General features: G+C 44.3%; 1 pseudogene; it reads left to right on the top strand.

Moving 5' to 3' along the window:
- The first annotated feature begins 720 nt into the window (after positions 1 to 720).
- LOC103642562 (nucleolar complex protein 3 homolog) lies at positions 721 to 23,842 on the top strand (annotated as a pseudogene).
- Positions 23,843 to 24,878: the final 1,036 nt, after the last annotated feature.

Here is a 24,878-nt window from a genome sequence, read left to right as displayed (position 1 = left end):
ACCACTTTACGGTTGTCTTAACAGATCTCTACTACTCTATATGACACTATTATGGGCGTCCACATGGGCTTCACCAATGCCCCGCCACAGTGCCCGGGCCGCAGCCCCGTCACCTTCCTCCCCCACCCGCGCAGATCTCACCATGCCGGCGCCCCGGGCCGCAGCCCCGTCACCTTCCTCCCCCCGCACCTTCGTCCTCGCCGTACATCTCGCCATGCGCAGCCCCATCACCTTCCTCCCCCCCGCACGCGCAGCCTCCGCCCAAGACCTGGATACAACCTTCCATAAACGGAAGCCATCAGGGTGGAGGCGATGGTCGTGGTTCCCCTCAACGCAATCCAAGTCGAGACCACCGACCCCTTCCATCCTCGACGCCCTCTTACCATCGGCGGCACCCTTCATCCACCACACGCGCAGGGGTGAGGCTGGCACCCCCACCCCGAGCCCAGCAACGGCAAGCTGCCGAGCCCGACGACAAGAGGGGTGACGAGTGGTCCCTCGCTGCCTTCTCCATACGACTTCATCGCCTGCCATGGCAAGGGTCTCCATATCTAGATGGTCGCATCGAGCCCGCTGCCATCCGTGTCGCCTCCCCGGATCCCTGACCCAATGGCCTCCCTCTGTCACACCCATCTCGGAGCGTGGGTAGGGGTAGGACGCCCTCGGTATGGGACAACGAGGAGGAAGTGGAGAAGGTGCTTCCAGGAGCCGTGCGCGGAGATGGACCTGGACTTGGCCAGTGACATCGTCGAGGTGATCAACGATCTAGGCTTCGACGGACCTGGCCAGCGATGGCGTCATAAACTTGAATGACCTAGAACAAAGGGATCAGAGGCTCCAAGGGGGAGACGCCATCGATCCAGGCCCGTTGCTCACTAAGAAGTGCGACGTCTTCATCCCACCAGCGCTTGGGGGAGTCATAAACAAGTAAAAGATTCTTTGCATTGCGGCCATTTTCACCCTAATGAAAAGCCGATTATTTTTGTGTCCAGGTTGTTCCTGCAGCTTCAGACCGGACTAAATTGTTCGTCTGCTCCATTTTAGCAGGGATAATGCTAACGACGTAAAGGAAAGTACATCATCGAGGCTGCCAATCACCCCATGGACCCAGAGGCAGGCGAGGCAAGTTCATACGTCAACGGTTTCAAAGGGACTAGCGGTGAAGAAAACAGATTGCTCTTTCTGTAGTGTTTTTTATTTTTTCTGATTTTGGGTCCTTATATCTTGTTTCGTCCCTAGATCCTGTCAAAGAAAGGTGTCCTCATCCTCCCCGACATACTGGCCAACTCTGGCGGCGTCACGGTGAGCTACTTCGAGTGTGTTCAGGTCCGTTATTCTTATCCTTTGAGTTGCCCATCTGTCACTGCAGAGCTCTGTGAATTGAACTGTGGGCACATGCTTTTCAAAACATCCAGGGGTTCATGTTTTTATGGCGCTTATTCCATTGATTCGTTGCTTATGGGGCACCGAGATGGGATGTTGCAGTTGATTTTATTATATACATTTGGCCAGATTTGTTTCTTCCCAAGTTACTTATATATGTTTTTATGCACACTGCAATATCGGATTAGGCAGCTAAAAAAAGGAGCTAGCAATAGAAGTTTCGAAAGAAGTTAAGAAGGCAAGATATTATGAGTATACACTTATTCACTGCTACAAGGTCATGTTGTGGGTCTCCTTCATGCACAGTGAAGTTTGTCTGGCCATGAGCCATGGACTATGCTAAATAGATATTATATACATACTAGTTTGAACTGTTCTTCACCAAAATCAATTTTGGTGCTCTGGATATCTTCCAAAATTCTGATGGTTGGGGCTGGATTTCTTGTGAATTTTTAGGCTTACCTACAGAAATTGATATCGTTGGAGAAGTAACCCCACTATTATACTCTGGTTGTCCGTTGCATGGATGCTTTATTAGATACTGCCCCACATTTTAACTTCTGCGAAAGCCTATTGGCTAGTGTGGTAAAAAAATTAAGCTCCTCAGATGATGTAATAAGGTAAATACTCATTTTGTGTGTCAAAGTCAAGTCCTTGTCTGATCTGAATTTGTTTAAAATAATATAGTTGACCACTTTATAAATAAAACCATCATCCTTGTTTTTTTATTGATTAGATACACCATGGTGCTAGGTAGCAGAATAACTTTATTGGTTCATCTTACAGTGGTCTAAATTGCATTTGAGTTTCCTTCTTTCCTTGAACTGGAAAGGATACGGGGCATGAATCATTTATTTGAGCAAATATATTGTCGGAGAGGAAATTCTCCGGCCGGGTGGTGGAATGTACCCGCCCTAAATCCTTAGATGAGGAGGGGCCTAAGCGTTTTGCCTGTCTACTAGGTGATCGATGAACACAAGAACACACAAGGGTTTAGAGTGGTTCAGGCCGCTGGAGCGTAATACCCTACTCCACTATGTGTAGTATTGAGCTTGAGAGCTTGTATGAACTTGTGAGTCTGAGAGTCTAAGTGAGCTTTCCTTGTAACGTCGTGTGCCCTCCCTTTTATACCTCAAGAGGGGTACGTACAAGGATACTGAGCCCCGACATGTGGGCCTAGGGGCAAAATGGAGGGAATACACTATAGAAGTATCTCATGCCAGTAATGTCTGGGCAATCTCCAGGCGCCGTAATGTCGGTAGCCCATACGATATTGATATGTCGTGGCTGCTTCCTCGGTAACGCGCGAGTGATGATGGGCATAGTGTACGCCGCAGCACGGGCGTACTGCCTGCTAACGGAATGGACAGGCACGCCGCCTGCAAGATGGCCTGGTCGCCGTCCGTCAGCGGAGTGGACAAGGCACATTAAATGCTGAGGCGACACATCGCCTGTCAGCGGAGTGGACAAGACTCATTAAATGCTGAGGCGGCACATCACCTGCCAGTGGAATGGACAGGCGGCGCGCCTTATCCACAATAAATGCAGAGGCCGCGCGGCCCAGAGGCCTTACGTCAGGCTCCGCCCGCTGGCTTACGTCACGGGCAGTAGGCCACGTGGCAGCATCGGGGCTCCACCTGAGCGGGGAGCAGAGGCGTACACGGTATGGTCCGGACACGTGTCGGCTTCGGACCCCCGCCTGGCCTTGATTAAGGCCTGGGTATTCTTTCCCGGAATCCTGGGACCCTGTAGCATCCCAAAAATTCAAATCTTGGAATTTTCTCAAACTCGCTCTAAATTCAAAATGAATTTCAAATTTCATTTCAAAATGTTTGTATGCGAGTTGATATCAACAAATAAAAGATAGTGGTCTATATTCTCTCCAAAATCCTCCTCAAAATATCCTATAAATATTTCCCCAATAATCCCCCTCAAATTCTTTCCAGAAATACTACCCAGATATTTCCCTAGTGATCCCCTTCAAGTTTTTCTAGAAATATTGCCCAGATATTCCACCAATATATCTCCAAGTATTTTTCTTCCTAAGAAATACCTTCAGAATCATTTTTCAAGTCCCTACAAATATTTTCTTCATAACTTTTCTCATGCTCATACGTATATGTATGCCTCCGGTGTCATACATTGAGCTCTACAAGCTAATTACACTCATATAAGACAAATCCATGCTAATCTCCCACTAATCCTCTCATCCTCCCACTAATCCTCTCATCCCTCCCCCTAATCACCCCACCATGGCTATAAATAGAGGGGCAAGGGCCTCCTCTCATCCCACCCCAAGCTATTTCATGGCAACTCTCTCCCCCCCCCACACACACACCCACTCCATGTTCCACACAAGCACACACTAGCATAAGGATCGTTCGGTCGTTCTTCGATCGTTCGTCCCCCTGTTCTTAGTTTGTTCGTTCGTTCGTCCGATCGTTCGATCGTTCGTCTGAACGTTCATGGTTCGTTCGTCCGTTCGTCCGATCGTTCGATCGTTCGTCCATCCGTTCGTCCAAATAATCTTTTTCCTGCCGTTATGCTGCCGAAATTCCAATCGTTCGTTCGTTCGATCATTCAATCGTTCATCGTTCGTTCATAGTTCCTATTCATTATTCATCGTTCGTTCATAGTCCCTATTCATCGTTCTTCCAGATAATCTTTGTCCTGCCGTTATGCTGCCAAAATTCCGATCTTTCGTTCGTTCGATCATTTGATCATTCATCGTTCGTTCATAGTTCCTATTCATCGTTCATCGTTCGTTCATGGTCCCTATTCATCGTTCTTCCAGATAATCTTTGTCCTGCCGTTACACTGCCGAAATTCCGATCGTTCGTTCGTCCGATCGTTCGTCCGTTCATTCGTCCAAATAATCTTTTTCTTACCGTTATGCTGCCGAAATTCCGATCGTTTGTTCGTTCGACCATTCAATTGTTCGTCTGTTCGTTCATAGTTCCTATTCATCGTTCATTGTTCGTTCATCGTCACTATTCATCGTTACTATTCACCATTACTATTCAGTATCGTTACTATTCATCGTTGCCATTTATCGATGATATCTGTGGCAACCTTTTCGTCGTCACTATTCATTGTTACTATTCATCGATCATCCGATCACCCCAAATTTCAACTACTCATCCATCATGTTGTCCAGTCCACCTAAGACCATATTCCAGTCATACAAACTCCGGTGACTGTGATTTTCCTTCCAGTAGGGAACCTCCCATCTGGTCACCCATCCTAGGTTTCTCCAAGTTGAGCATGCTTAACTTTGAGATTCCTTTGAACCAGGCTTCCAAACTCAGATTCCAATAATTCTTGTTTCTAAATTCTTATCAAACTATTCCCTATCCAACCATGTCATCCCTTAAGCATGGTCCATATTCCAGAAAACTCCCAAAATACTCTTGTCCCATATTCTGCCTATAACTCTCCTGTTCATACTAAGTCAGACGATTCATTCATCACTATTCTCACCAACAGTGAACTTCACTGTGCTACACCACATACACTCAGCTATAAATACACCCAGCTACCCTCTCCCTCTCCACACACACTCAACACCCTCAGCCAAGGCAAACACCCCACCCACTCAGTTACTCCGCTCTGCCAGCTACACGCATAGTGTCACTTCGCCTCCAGACCACCCTCCTGGTAAGCACCTCCGCTCCACCACCAGTAATATCACAACACCACATGACACAGATTCTACTCAAGACTCTACCCATCCATATATCGCTATTCTGACCACTATACTAAACATTTGTTGGTATACTTGCTTGTTTGTATGTTTGCTTGTTCATGTTGCATAGTTATCAGAGCGTTCGTGCCGTCTCATGGAGGCCAGATCTGCAAGTCTACGCCAGGCAGTGGAGCTAGAAGCCAGTTTCGCGAGCTCCCCTTCCCCTTCGCCGGATAAGCACGGCAAGCTCACTGGATCCCTTTGATGCATAAATTACCTATGATTTTTCAACCACAACCCTCAGCCTGTTATTTTATGCATGATATGATTTTGAGACAAGTTATTGTGGCCACCCAGCCGCTTGCCGCAATTAATCCTTGATATATTTGTTCCAAATGATTTGAGAAAAGGTGTGAGTTTTCAAAAGAAAATGCTTTTCAAAATGTGTATGATGAAGGGTTTTCACCCTTATCACCTTTGAGTAGGGATGATCAGGGACTCCCTGGTTTAGGGGAGGGCCTAAGGTGATGGCTCAGCTGGTTTAGGTGTGAGCAGGAGGATTGTCCCCTCATTTAAGGACCGGTTTGTCATCCTTCACTACTTGTACTCATGAAAAGTACAACCACTCGAGGCTATGTGGGCAGTCACTCAATCTGAACTCGTACGGTCCAACCCCAGGGTTATGAAGGCTGGGGAGCACCGGGAGGATAAGGAGGGGGAATGTTTTGTCCGGTTTGGACATGGCGGTGGTCTAACTCCTTCCGGTATAACCGTTAAGGTTAGGACGTGCGAGGAAAGAAAGAGATTCGGATTCGGATCTCATTGGCCATGAGATCGCAGAGCCCGACTAGTGGGTAAAGTGTACCCCTCTGCGCAGAGTTCAAACCTATTCGAATAGTCTGTGTCCACAGGAATGGACGAGTCTGGTGTGGTATGACAATTAGTGTTTTGTTTTAAAAAAAGGTGCGTTTGAGAAAAGTGGTTTTTAAATGGTCCGGCGGTTGAGCCGTGAGCTATGGTGGACGGGAAATCCAGTAGCTGTTTTTAAAAATGAAAACCAGTGGGAAACTGCTGAGATACCTGGATGGTTTAGTCCAGGGGATTTTGTTCTATACTGGAAAACTTCCTGCTCCTTTGGGAGAGGATGCGCTTTGAAAAATACAAAATGTTTTACAAAACAACCCTACATAAAATATTGCTGTTTCTGCAAAATATCTTGAGCTCCACATATTCCATGCATTATATCTGATTTCCCCATTCCGCGGGTAAAGGTGGGCTGCTGAGTACGTTTGTACTCACCCTTGCTTATTTGTTGTTTTTCAGAAAAGGCGATCGGGTAAGAGTTCCGACTGTTCCCAACCTTGCATGTGGCTGTTGGACCGCTGATTTGCTTCGCTGCGTATATCGGGCTGCTTCAGCCCCACTCTGATGATATGTCCCGAGTTGTGGACCAACTCTTAAAGTTGATCCCCACCTTTATAGGTTTATCTTGTTTAAGCAGATCTGGAATCATCTGTTGTATAAATGTGTTTACTAGCCTCCTATGACTAGTAATTGTATCATATTTGAGTCCTAGAGGATCTGGGGCGCTTCAGGTGGTATCGGAGCTGTTAGGTTGGCCGCAGGACGTAACCCTTAGCCTGATCAAAAGTTTTTGAGTCAAAACTATTTTCTTAAAAAAAATTCTTGCTCTCATCCCTTCATTTCAAAAATGCTTTCCCCCTTTCCTTCTCTCAGAAGTCAGATGGAGGTTCGCTGCCAAACCAACTTTTGCCAGAATGAAGATGGTTTCCCCAAGTTGCTAAGAGCATGCACAGTCCGCCTCGGAATCAGGAGCCAGCCAGAGTATGATGGTCGTGAATTCATCGAGCATGGCACAGAGAAGTGTGATGTGACTGTATACATTGGATCCAGTCCGCACCATGTGGAATGGAGTGTCACTGCTGCTGGACACAGATTCAAAGACACCTGCCAAGTTGTCGCCCGCAAGGCATTGATGGCCCTGTGTCAAATTTGTGAAGAAGAAGTGGCCGACACCCCGCTCAGATTCTTTCCGCCCTTTCAGAGAGACCGTCCAGTTTGGATGGCCAGGATGCGTGCATTGGAAGGGAAGCAGCTGCTTGAGGATGACCCCACAGTCGTGCACCTCACTGCATACCTGCTCACCCTGGATGCCCAGTATGATTTCTTGGCTCGGCACCACCGTCAGATGATTGCCCGAGCAGAAGATGCAGAGAAGCTCAACCGTCAGCTCCATGTGGATCTCACCACAGCTCAAGCCTATGTAGCTGCCTTGGAAAGTCGTGAAGTCATTGCTGTTGAAGCCCTGAAGCAAGCCAAGGATGAGCATGTCCAGAAGTTGATGGAGGCCTACTTGTTAACCCATAACCAACATAGAACCCTGCGGATCCAAGAGCCCGCTTCATCCAACCCAGTTCAACCCATGAGAGCTGAAGATCCCCAGATTCTTGAAGGTCACCCGGTCTCTATCAGAGGAGAGAAGAAGGCTTGAGAACTCCCAGAAGGAGCCATAGTCTTGGAAGGAATTCTAGTCTTCCCTCAGGCTATGAATAAGCAAGAGCACCCCGAGTCCTCCCAAGATTCCCCGCCAGAGTTGTTTGAGCCCCTCACCATGAAGAAGATTCCAACACCGTCCCGTGAGGTCAAAGAAGAAGCCACAAGCACCCCACCAGCACCGCCGCCATCTGAGGAGCTACAAGAGCCAGTCCAGCTTGAAGAAGAGTTCGACCCCGTCTTGCCATCTCAATCACCGCCAGAGGAAGTCATCAACATCAGCTCCCTTTTGACCCATCCAGGAGATGTCTCAGATTGAAGTTGTGTGCCAGCCTTGCCAGAAGAGAAGCTGTCAGATCTGAAGTTAGTTATGCCCAGTCCTCTGCATGCATTGGGTAGTGAAGTTTTTCTTCACTTTGGCTAGAGCTCTGCATGTATGAGAGGTAACCGTGTAGACTCGTGGTTTGGAAAACTCTAATTGTGTGGCCCCCTAGGGCATTTCAAAATGAATTTCGCTTGATGTTTTCTCCCCTTTTGAGTGCATATGTGATGCTTTAACATTAGTGCTCATAAGTTGCATTTAGCATAGTTCTCAATTCAGGAGCCAAGCAATAGTAGTTATGCTTAGCCCTCGAATCTGATTAGTCCGTGCTTTGGAAAAACTCTATTCTTCCCTTATTCAAAACATTTGATTTGTTTGTGCTTATCATTGCTGAGCTTGTGTGTTTTCTTTCTTTTTAAGAAAGGTTTTCTCTAAAAACATAGATCACAAATTAGAGATAATCCTCACCTTATGCTTCCATTCTCATCTTAACCCATCTCAAGAGAAAAGCACCTTACCCAAGAAGATACTGGAAAGCTTACCCTTGAAGCCTCGAATAAGCTACAGAAGGAACATGTCCAGCCGCTCAGTCCAAAGGACCGACCGTGAGAATCAAAGCACTGCTCGTTAGTCAAAGTAAACAGAAAAAGAGGACAAAAGGAGTTATTACCATACAGAGAGGCAAAGATTCTTGGAACCAGAGACCACAAACATTAGAGTCATTGACCCCACCACTCACCCATGCCCCCTACATGCATGCTCCACCCCCATACGCACTATCACCACCCCATGCCCCCTTTCCGGCGCACCCACCACCATTACCGCCAGCAACACCACCCCCCTCCATCGCACTTGCTGTCGCGTGTCACCTGCTCCATCATCACCACCCCTCACCCGAGCACCCCATTTGCCTATAAATCCCCCACCAGCTCCCTCAACTCCCATCTCGCTCAAAGCAAAGCACACACCAGATAAAATACCCTCTGCCAAATCGCAAGCAGCTCCATTTTTCCACTCCCTCGCCCCTGAGATCACAATGCTTGGTGATTCTTGGGTTGAAGACTGTTGTACATGGTTCATAGTCTTTGTTTTCCTCCTCTGTATGATGGTAATACTCTTTGATAGAAAATTCTCGAGTGGGAAGAGCAAAGAGAAAGAAAGAGGTAGTGAAAAGTGAGAAGAGAAAAGAAGATAGCGAAGAGAAGATAAGAAGAAGGTTCTCCCAGAATCAACCCTGTGTCAGTCATTTCTCTGTAGCCTGCTCAAGCAGCAACAGCAGAAGAAGGCCCCGTAACACCCTTGTTATGAGGTACTTCAAGGATTTCAAATCCCCAAGATTCAAGAGTTCTACCCTCATTCTTTTTAAGTGGGGTAGTGTTCTAGCAAGGTTCCTGCTATGGAGAAAAAGAAGAAGGCCTATAGCAAGCTTGTGGAGGACCATATCATCGAAGCTTAAGTTTCTGGATGAGAAGTGGTCACCCAAGTTCCGTTGATGAAGCACTAGAAGAGCAATCAAGGAAGGGACCCATGGATAAGTTCGCAAGAAGAAGGTTTGTGTGTTGGCATCGATGCTTCTTCAATAAGCTAGCTGCCAAGCAAAACCTAGAAGCCTGAACATGATCCTTGAGTAGCCAGAATCAGCATTTGCAATAAGCAGTCGGATGCTCCGCAAGGGCTAGATTTTGTTGAAGCTCCATCTCCTCGAAGAGTCGGTGAAGTGAAGATATGTAGCTGAAGTAAAGCTATACCCATAACCCTTCTAAGTCGAATCTCGAGGATGAGATTCATTTTAAGTGGGGTAGATTTGTAGCATCCCAAAAATTCAAATCTTGGAATTTTCTCAAACTCGCTCTAAATTCAAAATGAATTTCAAATTTCATTTCAAAATGTTTGTTTGAGAGTTGATATCAACAAATAAAATATAGTGGTCTATATTCTCTCCAAAATCCTCCTCAAAATATCCTATAAATATTTCCCCAATAATCCCCCTCAAATTCTTTCCAGAAATACTACCGAGATATTTCCCTAGTGATCCCCTTCAAGTTTTTCTAGAAATATTGCCCAGATATTCCACCAATATATCTCCAAGTATTTTCTTCCTAAGAAATAGCTTCAGAATCATTTTTCAAGTCCTTACAAATATTATCTTCATAACTTTCCTCATGCTCATACGTATATGTATGCCTCCGGTGTCATATGTTGAGCTCTACAAGCTAATTACACTCATATAAGACAAATCCATGCTAATCTCCCACTAATCCTCTCATCCTCCCACTAATCCTCTCATCCCTCCCCCTAATCACCCCACCATGGCTATAAATAGAGGGGCAAGGGTCTCCTCTCATCCCACCCCAAGCCATTTCATGGCAACTCTCTTCCCCTCACACACACCCACTCCTTGTTCCACACAAGCACACACTAGCATAAGGATCGTTCGGTCGTTCTTCGATCGTTCGTCCCCCTGTTCTTAGTTTGTTCGTTCGTTCGTCCAATCGTTCAATCGTTCGTCTTATTGTTCATGGTTCGTTCATCCGATCGTTCATCCGTCCGTTCGTCCAAATAATCTTTTTCCTGCCGTTATGTTGCCGAAATTCCGATCGTTCGTTCGTTCGATCATTCGATCATTCATCGTTCGTTCATAGTTCCTATTCATTATTCATCGTTCGTTCATAGTCCCTATTCATCGTCCGTTCATAGTCCCTATTCATCGTTCTTCTAGATAATCTTTGTCCTGCCATTATGCTGCCGAAATTCCGATCGTTCGTTCGTTCGATCATTCGATCATTCATCGTTCGTTCATAGTTCCTATTCATCGTTCATCGTTCGTTCTAGATAATCTTTGTCCTGCCGTTATACTGCCGAAATTCTGATCGTTCGTTCGTCCGATCGTTCGATCGTTCGTCCGTTCGTTCGTCCAAATAATCTTTTTCCTACCGTTATGCTGCCAAAATTCCGATCGTTTGTTCATTTGATCATTCGATCATTCATCCGTTCGTTCATAGTTCCTATTCATCGATCATCGTTCGTTCATCGTCACTATTCATCGTTCGTTCATACGACTATTCACCATTACTATTCATCATTACTATTCATCATCGTTACTATTCATCGATGATACCTGTGGCAACCTTTTCGTCGTCACTATTCATCATTGCTATTCATCGATCATCCGATCACCCCAAATTTCAACTACTCATCCATCATGCTGTACAGTCCACCTAAGACCATATTTCAGTCATACGAACTCCAGTGACTGTGATTTTCCTTTCAGTAGGGAACCTCCCATCTGGTCACCCATCCTAGGTTTCTCCAATTTGAAAATGCTTAACCTTGAGATTCCTTTGAACCAGGCTTCCAAACTCAGATTCCAATAATTCTCATTTCTAAATTCTTATCAAACTATTCCCTATCCAACCATGTCATCCCTTAAGCATGGTCCATATTCCAGAAAACTCCCAAAATACTCTTGTCCCATATTCTGCCTATAACTCTCCTGTTCATACTAAGTCAGACGATTCATTTGTCACTATTCTCACCAACAGTGAACTTCACTGTGCTACACCACATACACTCAGCTATAAATACACCTAGCTACCCTCTCCCTCTCCACACACACTCAACACCCTCAGCCAAGGCAAACACCCCACCCACTCAGTTACTCCGCTCTGCCGGCTACACGCATAGTGTCACTTCGCCTCCATTCCACCCTTCTGGTAAGCACCTCCGCTCTACCACCAGTAATATCACAACACCACATGACACAGATTCTACTCAAGACTCTACCCATCCATATATCGCTATTCTGACCACTATACTAAATATTTGTTGGTATACTTGCTTGTTTGTATGTTTGCTTGTTCATGTTGCATAGTTATCGGAGCGTTCGTGCCGTCTCGTGGAGGCCAGATCTACAAGTCTACACCAGGCAGTGGAGCTAGAAGCCAGTTCCGCGAGCTCCCCTTCCCCTTCGCCGGATAAGCACGGCAAGCTCACTGGATCCCTTTGATGCATAAATTACCTATGATTTTTCAACCACAACCCTCAGCCTGTTATTTTATGCATGATATGATTTTGAGACAAGTTATTATGGCCACCCAGCCGCTTGCCGCAATCAATCCTTGATATATTTGTTCCAAATGATTTGAGAAAAGGTGTGAGTTTTCAAAAGAAAATGCTTTTCAAAATGTGTATGATGAAGGGTTTTCACCCTTATCACTTTTGAGTAGGGATGATCAGGGACTCCCTGGTTTAGGGGAGGGCCTAAGGTGATGGCTCAGCTGGTTTAGGTGTGAGCAGAAGGATTGTCCCCTCATTTAAGGACCGGTTTGTCATCCTTCACTACCTGTACTCATGAAAAGTACAACCACTCGAGGCTGTGTGGGCAGTCACTCAATCTGAACTCGTACGGTCCAACCCCAGTGTTATGAAGGCTGGGGAGCACCGGGAGGATAAGGAGGGGGAATGTTTTGTCCGGTTTGGACATGGTGGTGGCCTGACTCCTTCCGGTATAACCGTTAAGGTTAGGACGTGCGAGGAAAGAAAGAGATTCGAATTCAGATCTCATTGGCCATGAGATCGCAGAGCCGGACTAGTGGATAAAGTGTACCCCCTCTGCGTAGAGTTCAAACCTATTCGAATAGTCTGTGTCCACAGGAATGGACGAGTCTGGTGTGGTATGACAATTAGTGTTTTGTTTTAAAAAAAGGGAGCGTTTGAGAAAAGTGGTTTTTAAATGGTCCGGCGGTTGAGCCGTGAGCTATGGTGGACGGGAAGTCCAGTAGCTGTTTTTGAAAATGAAAACTAGTGGGAAACTGCTGAGATACCTGGATGGTTTAGTCCAGGGGATTTTGTTCTATACTTAAAAACTTTCTGCTCCTTTGCGAGAGGATGCGCTTTGAAAAATACAAAATGTTTTACAAAACAACCCTGCATAAAATATTGCTGTTTCTGCAAAATATCTTGAGCTCCACATATTCCATGCATTATATCTGATTTCCCCATTCCACGGGTGAAGGTGGGCTGCTGAGTACGTTTGTACTCACACTTGCTTATTTGTTGTTTTTCAGAAAAGGAGATCGGGTAAGAGTTACGACTGTTCCTAACCATGCTTGTGGTTGTTGGACCGCTTATTTGCTTCGCTGCGTATATCGGGCTGCTTCAGCCCCACTCTGACGATATGTCCTGAGTTGTGGACCAACTCTTAAAGTTGATCGCCACCTTTATAGGTTTGTCTCGTTTAAGCAGATCTGGGATCATCTGTTGTATAAATGTGTTTACTAGCCTCCTGGGACTAGTAATTGTATCACATTTGAGTCCCAGAGGATCTAGGGCGCTTTAGACCCTGCTGTGAGTGGCCCGGACCCCACATAGAGGGGTCCAGAACCCATCCTAGGGGTCCGGTTTGCACCCGTGGAGGTCCTGGACCTTGCTCGGAGGTCCGGACTGTATACACAGGGGTCCAGCACTTTCCCATGGGGGTCCGGACCCACTGTTGTTACCTTGGAGCATATCGTCTTCTCTGGCCACGTGGTAGCCCCGGAACCGTCCACGTGGCGGGGTTGGATGCTGTTTACCACGCGACTAGAGATAGCCGCGCGGACACCGCGTCTTCATACTGTAGTAAGGGGTACCCCTGTTTCAGGGTACCGACATATATCATTATACCCAATAGCACTAATTGTGGTATTTGTTGTTCTTCCTTGACAACATTCTTTTAGTAATTAGTAAACCAAGGAGTATTTCATGTGATAATAATGTCCACAATTCTGACCTCGGCTCAGTTTTGTAGTCCATTGGTTCACTGAAGTACTCCACATATACCTAATTATCTTGTAGGAAAATGTGTTGTGAAGCAATAAGATCATTTTTTTATAAAAGAAGGAAAACATCATGGCGAGGCAACAATAGAAGCAGTTAGGTTGATTGCAGATCATGTGAAGCTCAATGATTGCCAGCTTCATCCTAATAGCATTAAGGTATGGTGATTATCGTCTGTCTTATTTGTCATACGTATTTAATAATGTTCATTTTGTACCATTTTCATGCAGTTTATTTCTAAAAGAAACTGAGCATGAATCAATATCCTATCATTGCTGACTATGTATTGGGATGTTTATCGTAGGTCTTCCTGTCTTTGAGATTTGATGGAGATATTGGAAAAGATGAGGTTGAGGAGAAAAAGGTGAAACCAAAGAGGAATACACATTGGCAAAAATGAGGAGGTTCCAAAGCAATTGCCAGTTAATAATAATAAGAAAACCAGATATGAACTGATCTCAAAAGCTATAAAGGAGGTAACATCAGATAAGACATTATTTACTTGGAAGCTGTGTGAGTTTGTATAGTCATTTCCATTGTATTTTTCTAGGTTGATGCAGATCTTAGAGCAGTTTCCTTCACTCTTGATCCGAAGGAGAGAAAAGGGATAAAAAAGAAACAGTTTCTGCTCTGTTTGAGACTTACTTTCGCATTCTGAAGCATAGATGACCACTTCCAATTCATGGTTTGTCTTTGGTTCTTTTGTTGTATCATAACTAATGATTCCTTTCTAGAATTATTTGGTCTACTTTTGTTCTAGATTTAACATATGTTGATTTAATGGCATGAAATTTCACTTCATTCTGGAATGAAGTTACCGTCGGTCATTCTATCGTTAAAAAATCTAGGACCAAGGTGAATAATGTTTCCCTGGTGGCTCACACCTACTGCACACTCCTTGCTTGGAGGTCTTACGAAAATTTTCACATTTACATGATTTAGATTTCATGGTGAACTTATATCTTGCCTCAAGAAGCTTTCTAGGTATAGCGACAGATAAGATGAAATTCCCAATGATAATGCATTGTCTGTCTCAGAATGCCTACAGTGATGTATAGTTGTGTTTAAAGTCTGGAGGAGCAACCTTGATGCGCTTAATGTGGATCTACATGATTTCTTTGTACAACTTTATAACCTCATACTGGAGTGTTGGGGGCCTTCGTCCTCCGAAGGTCCTAAAAAACATGATTTAACAAAATCTTCCAAGTGTGACATATGAACAGGTACCTTCGGACTCGGGCTAAAAGCATGATCGTGACGAAGGTCAGAAATGCTCCGAAGCTACGCGCAGGGGAGCTTCGGCTAAATGGCGGAAAAAGGAACCGACTTAAAGGGGAAAAGGCTATCTGGTCCTCATAGAGTTGTTCATAAGTCAATAATAAATGTAAAGGGCATGAATGTAATTTCTCACAGGCTGCGTCCTGTGCCTATAAATAGATGAACAGTGCCCCCATACTGTTCACGCTAAACTGGTATTCGTTTTTGCGTCACACTTGTACTTTTACCTTCTATCAAGCCGAAGGTATCTTTTGTAATTCAATATTGTTTCTGTCTTTCCAAAATAATATAATGAGAATGAATTAATAATGTTATATGGTTGTTTATGTTCCCTCTTATATTTTATATACTTTTACTTATATTAACATATATCGCATTGATGAAGGTATATCCTTCATAACCTTCGTCTGAAGATCATTATATCCTAAGGGAAATAATGCTTCGAAGGACGAAGGACATTAACATTTAACATTGTGTGTTGCCTTGTTCTTAACTCATAGTATTTGAGAACAAGTCCCCAACATTGGCGCCCACCTCTGGTGAACTCTTTCGACCACCTTCGGCAAGCACTGACCTTCGTCATGCCACCGAAGAAAGCTTCAGCGCCAGGGACTGCTGCACTGCAGCCGCTGGACCCAAACCAGGAAACTCTTTCTCTTCGAGAGGCTCAAAGCCAGAAGAGGAAAGCCACCAGTCCAACACTCTAGGAGGAAGAGTTGGACTAAGAGATCAGGGACATGGAAATAATCCATCAGCAAGTACAAAGGAAGAAGGAGAAGATGGCGCGGCTGGCTGATCTTCAAAGGAAGATCGACGAAGCTACTAAAGAAGTGCGTCATCTTGCTCAAGATGAACAAGATCGAAGGCCCCAACACAGGGAGCTTCGTCAAGAAGGCTTGTTCAACGAAGATGGATGGTATCCTGATTTTAACCATGATACCTTTACTTTTGATGATGCTTCTCCCTTGGCAGCAGAACTGCAGGCTACCCCATGGCCCCCGTCATACAAGCCACCTCAGCTCCCATGTATGATGGGCACTCAGATCCAAAGCAGTTTCTGATGAGTTACGAAGCAACTATATCTTCGTATGGAGGCAATACTTCAGTTATGGCAAAGTCCTTCATCATGGCAGTCCGGAATGTAGCCCAAACATGGTATTCTTCTCTTCGGCCAGGGACTATCACGTCATGGCAGAAGCTTAAGGACATATTGGTTACCAGCTTCCAAGGCTTTCAAATGAAGCCGGTCACAGCTCAGGCTCTGTTCCAATGCACGCAAGACCACGAATAATACCTTCAGGCATATGTACGAAGGTTCTTGCGACTGAGGGCACAAGCACCTACAGTGCCCAATAATATTGTCATCGAAGCCATGATCAAGGGTCTTAGGCCAGGACCTACTGCTCAATACTTCGCTAGGAAGCCCTCACAAACTCTGGAGAAGCTGCTTCAGAAGATGGATGAGTACATCTGGGCTGACAACGACTTCCGCCAAAGAAGGGAGGAAGCTTACAGATTCTCGGAAATGACCAGGGGCTTCGGAGGAAGAATCCACCCGAGGCATGTCAGGTCAATCCATAATTCCACTCAGAGTGACGACAAAGGAAGTCAGCCTCAGAGGTCGCAATACACCTCACAATCTTCGAGGCAACAGCAAAGCTCTTTCAGGCCACCAGCTCCAAGGGGCAGAGGCGCTAGGGGCTTTGGGGGAAGATTTGGGGATCAGCCTAGAAAGATCTACTGCTTATTCTGTGGTGAGGATAAGGGCCATACTACAAGAATGTGCCAAATCACCATTCAGAAGCAAAAGGAGATAGCAGAAGCCGAAGCTCGGTAGAACCAGCCGAAGCAGGTCTTGCACACTGCTTCGTGCCACTCTCCCTACATACCAAAGTATGTGGGCAATCATCCCACAGCTTCTGCTGCTTCGGCTAGCCACTCACAGGCTTCCTGGCCACAACTCCCACCCCACCACCGCTACTGCCGACCTATTCTCGAAGCCAGCCAGAAGGGCGCCAGTATTCTCAGCAGCAACGTGAAGTCAGGGAGGAATCCGAAGCTCGCACAGTCAACAATATTGTGCTAGAATCAAAGCACATTTATTGAGCGATATCCTACCTTTGAAGTACTTTTATGTTCTATGCCATTTTGTATTCCAATAAGGAACAAACAATGCAGAACTAGTTTTAGTTTCTTGTAATAGTTTCACTTTTATTAGAATGTAATACATCTTCTTCAAATATTTACGAAGCTCAAAAATTGTTGAAGCTCAAAAGTCGTTCCTAAGAGAATGCATAGCTAAAAATCGCAGCCAAAGTTTCACCGAAGCTACAAAAAGACATTCCTAAAGGAGCGCAGCGTAAGTTTTGTCGAAGCTACAAAAAGTCGTTCCTAAGGGAGCGCAGTGTAAGTTTTCTGCTCAAAAGTCGTTCCTAAGGGAATGCAGAGCCAAATACCGCCGAAATATAAGGCGAAGAAGTTCAAAAGACGTTCCTAAGGGGATGCAAAACTTATACCGCCGAAATAGAAGGCGAAGAAGTTCAAAAGACGTTCCTAAGGGGATGCAGAACTTACACCGAAAAATAAGCGGTGAAGCCGAAAAATAAACGGCAAAGAGATTTCAATCGTTCCTAAGGAGACGCAGAGATTGTGTGTTTTAGTGTGGGCGTGTGGGTGTGGGTCTTCGGCATTGACATCATTCTTTGCATCATATCATCACATCATCTCGCATAGCATCACATCATACATCATATCGCACCTATGACACAAATTGACTACGAAGTCTATCTTCGGAGAATGCTCTATAAAAATGAAAATATGCCAAGGCACAAAGTCGAAAAATACAGCTTCGTCAGCTCTGTTGCAAAAGAAGGGATTCCTTGTTTATGAAGCAGGGATGTTTTTACGAAGGTTGGAAATTTCTACGAAGCATGGTTGTTTTTATGAAGCATGGATATTTTCACGAAGCACAGATCTTTTTCTTTATGAAGCATGAAAAGAAGGAAAGGTGTTTTTTCGCCGGAGGCTCAAAAACGGTACGGTACGTATATAAAGTTTCATGCATCGCAAAGAGCTGAATTACAAATAATTTACATATTACATTCAAAAATATGCACATCGAATATTACAGTATTGTTACAGCAAAAGTTACATTGATCATCTAGAAATGTTTTTACAATGAGTACTAGTCCTCTTTTAGGACCTTCTCCGCAACTTCATTTAACAACTTGGTAACAACTTCATCAACAATAGATTCGGCCATATTGATGATCTCTATTGCTTTCTTCGTTTTTGGGTCGGCCAGGGGGTCGAATGATTCCGGTGGAGGAGGTAGCTCAGTTGCAGTAGAAAAAATTAATCAGTTCGAAGTCACGAAAACAAACGTCGAAGCTAAAGGCTACAAAAACAATACCTATCCGTCTCTTGCGTTCTGCAGCTTCCTCAGCTTTTTTCGCTGCTTCTCGAGCGTCATGAATATCTTTTTCACTTTTCTTCATTATTTTGTGAGCCATTTCTAGGCCACCATTTGCCTAGATGTCAGTGTAAAATTTTCCGCCCATTAAACTTGCTTCGGCTGAGGGATCTTTTGTATCATCCATGGAGAAGGCAGCTTCGGTCTAGGTCAGGGTTTTGACATGATCGCAACCCGCTTTCTCCAGGATGGCTGAAATTCCTCTTGCACCAGAGAACGCGCAGACATCCCCGCGATCACTTAAAATTTCTTCAAAAGCTTCGACCTCTCCGCTTATCCACTCGATAACACCTTCAGGGTCGCCTCGTATAAAGTTATCTTCGTTGGAATAGGCGCCCACGTTGGCGAAGCTAGCCTTTATCTTCTCCATGCAGCCCAGGGATTTTTCGAAGCATCTTTCTTTGGATGCGCGAAGTTCTTCAACTGTTTTTTTCTAAATAATTTTTCCAGTATTCACTAATATCTCGGTTGGCCTCTGCGAGACCACATTTTTTCTTTGGCTTCAACCAGCTGTTTCTGAAGGTCTTCGATCTCATTCTTTTGAATTTCAGCTTGAGCCTTGAAACTAGCTTCATCTTCTTTTACTTTGTCCACCAATGAAAGTATAATTTTGTCTTTTTCCGTGGCTTCATTTCTCAGCCTGATAACCTCTGTTCGAAGGTTGTTGAGAGCTATAGTGCAGCTCTCATCTTCAGCATTCTTTTGCGCCCTTAGGGCATTGCTAAGTATTAAACCCTGCAAGAAAGAATAAAAGGATTAACATGAGAATAAAAGGCTTCATTCCAGAGTTCATAAGCTTCAAAATTCACAATTTCTGTACCTTCAGACTGTTGTATGCAAGACTATCTGTGAGATCAGCCTTCGTCATGGCGCAAAGGCCACCTTCGAGCTTCGGGAAACCCATACTTCTGGCCATCTCCTGGCAGACGGATAATTCTTTGTTGTCCAGGAGGCAGTACAAAAAGTCATCTTCGGTTGTCCCATTAAACACTAGGGCCCCCTTCGGATACTGCAATTCCTGGGCATAATGTTTGGCTTCAAAAATTTCTTCTTCGGATAGTCTTTTTCCCGAAGCATGTCTAACGATATAATCAAAACCTTCGGAGAGTGCTTCGGGAGTAAGGGATTTGGCTTCTTTGGACACATTTTTCTCAAAAGCTATATTAGTATCTGGAGTTATTCCTTCGGCCCCCTACTCGGTTGGGGCAAGCTTCGTCTCAGCAGGCACTGAGGGCTCTGCCTCGGTTTCAGCATGGGTTATTGTAGCTTCAACTTCTATTTGCTTAGTATCAGCTTTGGGTTGCGTTTTGTCAGCTTCGACAACCTTCCCTATGGGAACGAGACTTATGGAGTCGGTTGTTTCCAATACATCTAATACATTTACCATCCTCCTTCTCCTAGGAGTTGTGGCAGAACTCTTTTATGCCTTCAGCGCTGTTGCTTCTATTGAAGGACTTGAAATCCCTGGCATCTTTGTTACTTATTCAGTTTTTGACATTGCAGCTTTATCTTTGTTAAACTTCGTTTCAACTAACTCAATCGAAGGTGCCTTCGGCATTATAATTGGCTCTTCAGTCCTCTGCATGGGAGGAACAATTTCTCTTGATTCAGCAGCAGAAGGGGCTTCCCCGCCAAACTCAGGCACCACAACCGGTTCAATGTAACGCGGCCGGTGGGTAAGTACCTTCATCTTTTTGCCCGCAGCCTTCGGCATAGGTTCAGCTGGGGCAACCAAAGCAGCAGTTTTTCTCTTCTTCCCCTGTCCCCGCAGCGGGTAGTGGTAGTCAGGGTAGACGAAGCCGATGGCGTCAAAAACTCTGTTTATTCTCTTTTTTACCCGACCTCCGAAGGCTACAGATAGTGCATTATCTTCTGCCTTGGAATAAGCTCCAAGCAGCTCATCACTTGTAACTTCGATGCATTTTAGCCAGTCATCGTTTGGTTCATCAAATTTATCCCCATATCTGAATGTATACTTCAGCCGGACCAGTTCACCTTCGCTAGACTTGGTGATGGTCTCCTTCAGCATTTCCCAGTTCTCTACAAGTGGCCATACTCTGAATGCTATATGCTCTTGAATTAAATCTCTTGTACCAATGAAGAAGCAGATAGTACCAAACGCCTTCTGACACGCTTCAGCGGCGTCATCAATTTCAACCTTCGGCTTTCAGAGACCGAAGCGGGACCATATGGGGCGCATAATAACCTCCTTGATGTCCTCCCTCGCTGTCAAGTCGTTCTTCACATAAAACCATTCTTCCATCCAATTTCCGGGCCATCTCTTCCGAAATGTTGGCACTGGGTGGCTTGCGTTGGGACGGGCGATGAATCCATAACAACCGAAGTTGTTGTGATACTGTTCTTTACCCATGGCCTTCGTCTCATACAGAAGTTCGTGCATGCTGTAGAAGCACTTTGCGCTCGGCTCTATCCCTTGGCTTCTTACTGCCCAGACGAAGACTCCCATCCTCAATATGGCTTCAAGGGTCAACTGATGAAGGAAGATTTGGTAGGTTTTCAGCACTTCAACTACAAACCTGCTCAGCGGCAACCAAAGCCCAGCTTTGAAGAAGCTTCGGAAAATCACAACTTCGTTATCCTCAGGCGCAGGAACGTTGTTGTCTCCACCAGCCCTCACAATAGACATATCCCGAAAATACCTTCCCCTCATGTTTTCGATGTGACTTTGTTTGATGGTCGATTTTCCGAAAATTGCATGACTTGGTCTCCAGGGTCGATCCTCAGAATCTTTGCCCCCACTTTCCGCATCATAACTGTCACTGTCACCAGTATCTTCAGACAGGCCCTCCAATATCTCCTTAGTAATCTTCTCTGTATTTGTTTTTGCCATTGACTCGATAAATCCAGCCATGTAAGGATTCATAGACTTCTTCTCCTCAAAAAGCTTCTCCTCTTCAGTTAGCTTCGTCTCAGCAGCAACATTCTTGTCTTCAGACATTTCTCCTTCAGAGATGACGAAAATGCGTCTTTTTAACCGAAGCTCCAAAAGCTTGAGAAACTAGCAAGCGCTAATGAGCAAGAATTATGAAATTGAGAAAATAAAGCAAATGGCACAAGCAGCGTATCAAATGTCGTTGGTGCGAGTTCTTATTTATACGCTCAGCACGCTCCAAATTGGGGGGCCCATCCGTCATTGACTGTTGCTATTCTAGCAAAGGGAAGGTGTTTTTTCGGACCTTCGGCTTAAGGCCTTCGTCCATGTCATAGTCTGAATTCGTTATCTTAAACAAATTAATACTGTGAGGGGCTACTTTTGGGGGCCTTCGTCCTCCGAAGGTCCTAAAAAACGTGATTTAACAAAATCTTCCAAGTGTGACATATGAACAGGTACCTTCGGACTCGGGCTAAAAGCATGATCGTGACGAAGGTCGGAGTTGCTCCGAAGCTACACGCAGGGGAGCTTCGGCTAAATGGCGGAAAAAGGAACCGACTTAAAGGGGAAAAGGCAATCTGGTCCTCATAGAGTTGTCCATAAGTCAATAATAAATGTAAAGGGCATGAATGTAATTTCTCACAGGCTGTGTCATGTGCCTATAAATAGATGAACAGTGCCCCGTACTGTTCACGCTGACTGGTATTTGCTTTTGCGTCACGCTTGTACTTTTACCTTCTATCAAGCCAAAGGTATCTTTTGTAATTCAATATTGTTTCTATCTTTCCAAAATAATAAATGAGAATGAATTAATAATGTTATATGGTTGTTTATGTTGCCTCTTATATTTTATATACTTTTACTTATATTAACATATATCGCATTAATGAAGGTATATCCTTCATAACCTTCGTCCGAAGATCATTATATCCTAAGGGAAATAATGCTTCGAAGGACGAAGGACATTAATATTTAACATTGTGTGTTGCCTTGTTCTTAACTCAAAGTATTTGAGAACAAGTCCCCAACATGGAGTATCGGCCTGATGGTTTTGATTCTTTACTCTTGATGATAGTTATAAGGAAGAACTCTCTCTCTCTGCTTTTTTAATCTATAGTTATCATTTGTCAAACAATCCAAGATAACCTGCTACTGTATTATTCTTTTCAAACAAAGGTACTCTTGTTAGATAGCAAAGTTTTATCACTAAGACTGTCTCCAGCAGTTTACCCATCTTATCTCCTATCTCATTTTCTATTTTAAAATTCACACTATGAACAGTGCAGTCTATAGTGCAAAACAATATTTTGCACGACAATATACACAATCTGCTAGAGACAACCTAACCATCACATGCTGAAAATGCATATCATGCACTTCATACATTTTTTATCTTCTCTTGCCCCAAAAAACTATTGTATAATCTTGAAGAATGATAGTATTATGTCCATGCTTAATTCTAAATTTTCAATAATGTAGAGACAATGTTATACACTAAATATTTCCATGGTGATAGTTATTGTCTATTTTTTCATCCCTATCTTGATATTTGTGCCATTTTCAATATATTTTGGATAATCCTAGGGATCATTTTCCTTCAATTAGCTTATGTAGTTATTAAGTTGTCTTGTACCATGAAAATATTTTTTCTGTTACATCCAGGGATCACGACGAGGTATTGGTTGATGCGCTGAAGACACTTCTTTGGGAAGGCAAACAACAAGATATGCTAAGAGTTGCTGCTTTCATCAAACATTTAGCCACATTTGCTCTCTCATTTGGCTCTGGAGAAGCGATAACATGTTTGTTTTGAGGTCTGGTTTTGTTTGTCCCATTCTTTTTGAGCTAATGCATGCGAAGCTTCTATAACATCAAAGATGATTGATAGTAATAAGGGTGCTATGTTCCCATAACTCTATATCGACGTTTTGTATTTATTTGATCATGTTATTCCTCATCTTTTATCCATAAATACAACCCCAAAACTACAGATCCATTATCTGAGTGGTACACTCTCTTCAGTCCTTTGGGAGCTTAGCCTCCTAGAGAAGCATTACAATATCTCAGTTTCCTCGATGGCTTCGAATATCTTGAGTATGGCAAACTTGAACCCCACCTAGAGCCTCGTTCCTATCTTGAACGTGAACCCTCTTGAAGCGTACAGAGACTTGTCAATAGAAAGGGAACTGTTAAAACCAGCTAGCAAAGCATTACCACTGAATCTCAAAAGGAAGCGACATGGTAAGGAGTTTGTTGTGTAAGCCTAGATGTACTTGAGAAGGCAGATTGCTCAATGGATAAAGACGAGCTCGAAGAGAAGACGCAGAGCATTTCGTCGTGCTAAGAGGCATCTATGAGAATGAGAGGCTGAAGGCAGAGCTGAACCACACACTGTCCTCCATATACATGTACAAGGAGTACAAGAAGCACAAAAATAAAAACATGGAAGTTAAGACCAAAAGGAAAAAACAGCTTTAGGGCTTTAAGTCGTCTTATCTGTTCCGGAGATCTTTGCACTCCTCTGGTGGATGGGTGTAATTTTCAGTTTTTTGTCATATTACCCAATGGCTTCTGTTGGGGACTTGTTCTCAACTGCTATGAGATAAGAACAAGGCAACACAAAGTATTAATGGTTAAGTACCTTCGTCCTTCGAAGCATTATCTCCCTTAGGATATAATGATCTTAAGGCGAAGGTTATGAAGGACGTACCTTCATCATCTCAGTATTATAATAATGCGAGTAGAAGCATATGAGACATGGAAAATAACATGAATAATCATATGACATCATTAAGATATTTTTTATTATATTAACATGAACAAATACGAATAATATCAAATTACATTTGTACCTTCGGCTTGACAGAAGGTGAAAATTTGGGTGACGTGCGAGTGAATACCAGTCAGCGTGAACAGTACAGGGGTACTGTTCATCTATTTATAGCCACAGGACACAACCTGTGTAGATTTACATTCATGTCCTTTATAACTGATTACAGTCATGACACAGATTATCATGGGCCCATCGGTCTTTTCATCTTTAAGTCGGTGCCACCCTTCGTCTCAAGGCGTGTAACTATGCTGAAGCTCCCCGGATGGTAGCTTCGGTTTCGCTTCTATGTTGATCTTCCGAAGGTGTTTCTTCTTACAGGACCTTCGGCGACGAAGCATATCCCTAACAGTAGCCCCTTTACGGTGCCAGATCATTTTTCGTAACGAGCTCGACCCGTGAAAAATTCTCTTAGGCTTCGGAATGCCGAAGGTCCAAAAAACACCTTCCCTGAGCTCGTTGTCGAGAAACGATTAAATATTCCGAGTGCGAGGTGGTCCCACCATACAACGGGTACGCATGATCTGGCGATCCAGCTTCTTGCGCACTGTGGTCCACCGTTCAGTGGGTGCGGGCGACTGTTCAGCGTGTGCAAGCGGCTTGACGATTTACCTTCCCACCTGCAGCACTATATAAACAGATGAGTAGTTGTGAAGTTACCACAACATTTATTACTATTGTACT

The sequence above is a fragment of the Zea mays genome, chromosome 10 (assembly GCF_902167145.1).
Source record: "Zea mays cultivar B73 chromosome 10, Zm-B73-REFERENCE-NAM-5.0, whole genome shotgun sequence".
NCBI lineage: Eukaryota > Viridiplantae > Streptophyta > Magnoliopsida > Poales > Poaceae > Zea > Zea mays.
Note: the sequence above shows the minus strand (reverse complement) of the source record. Positions and strands in the feature narration are given on the sequence as shown.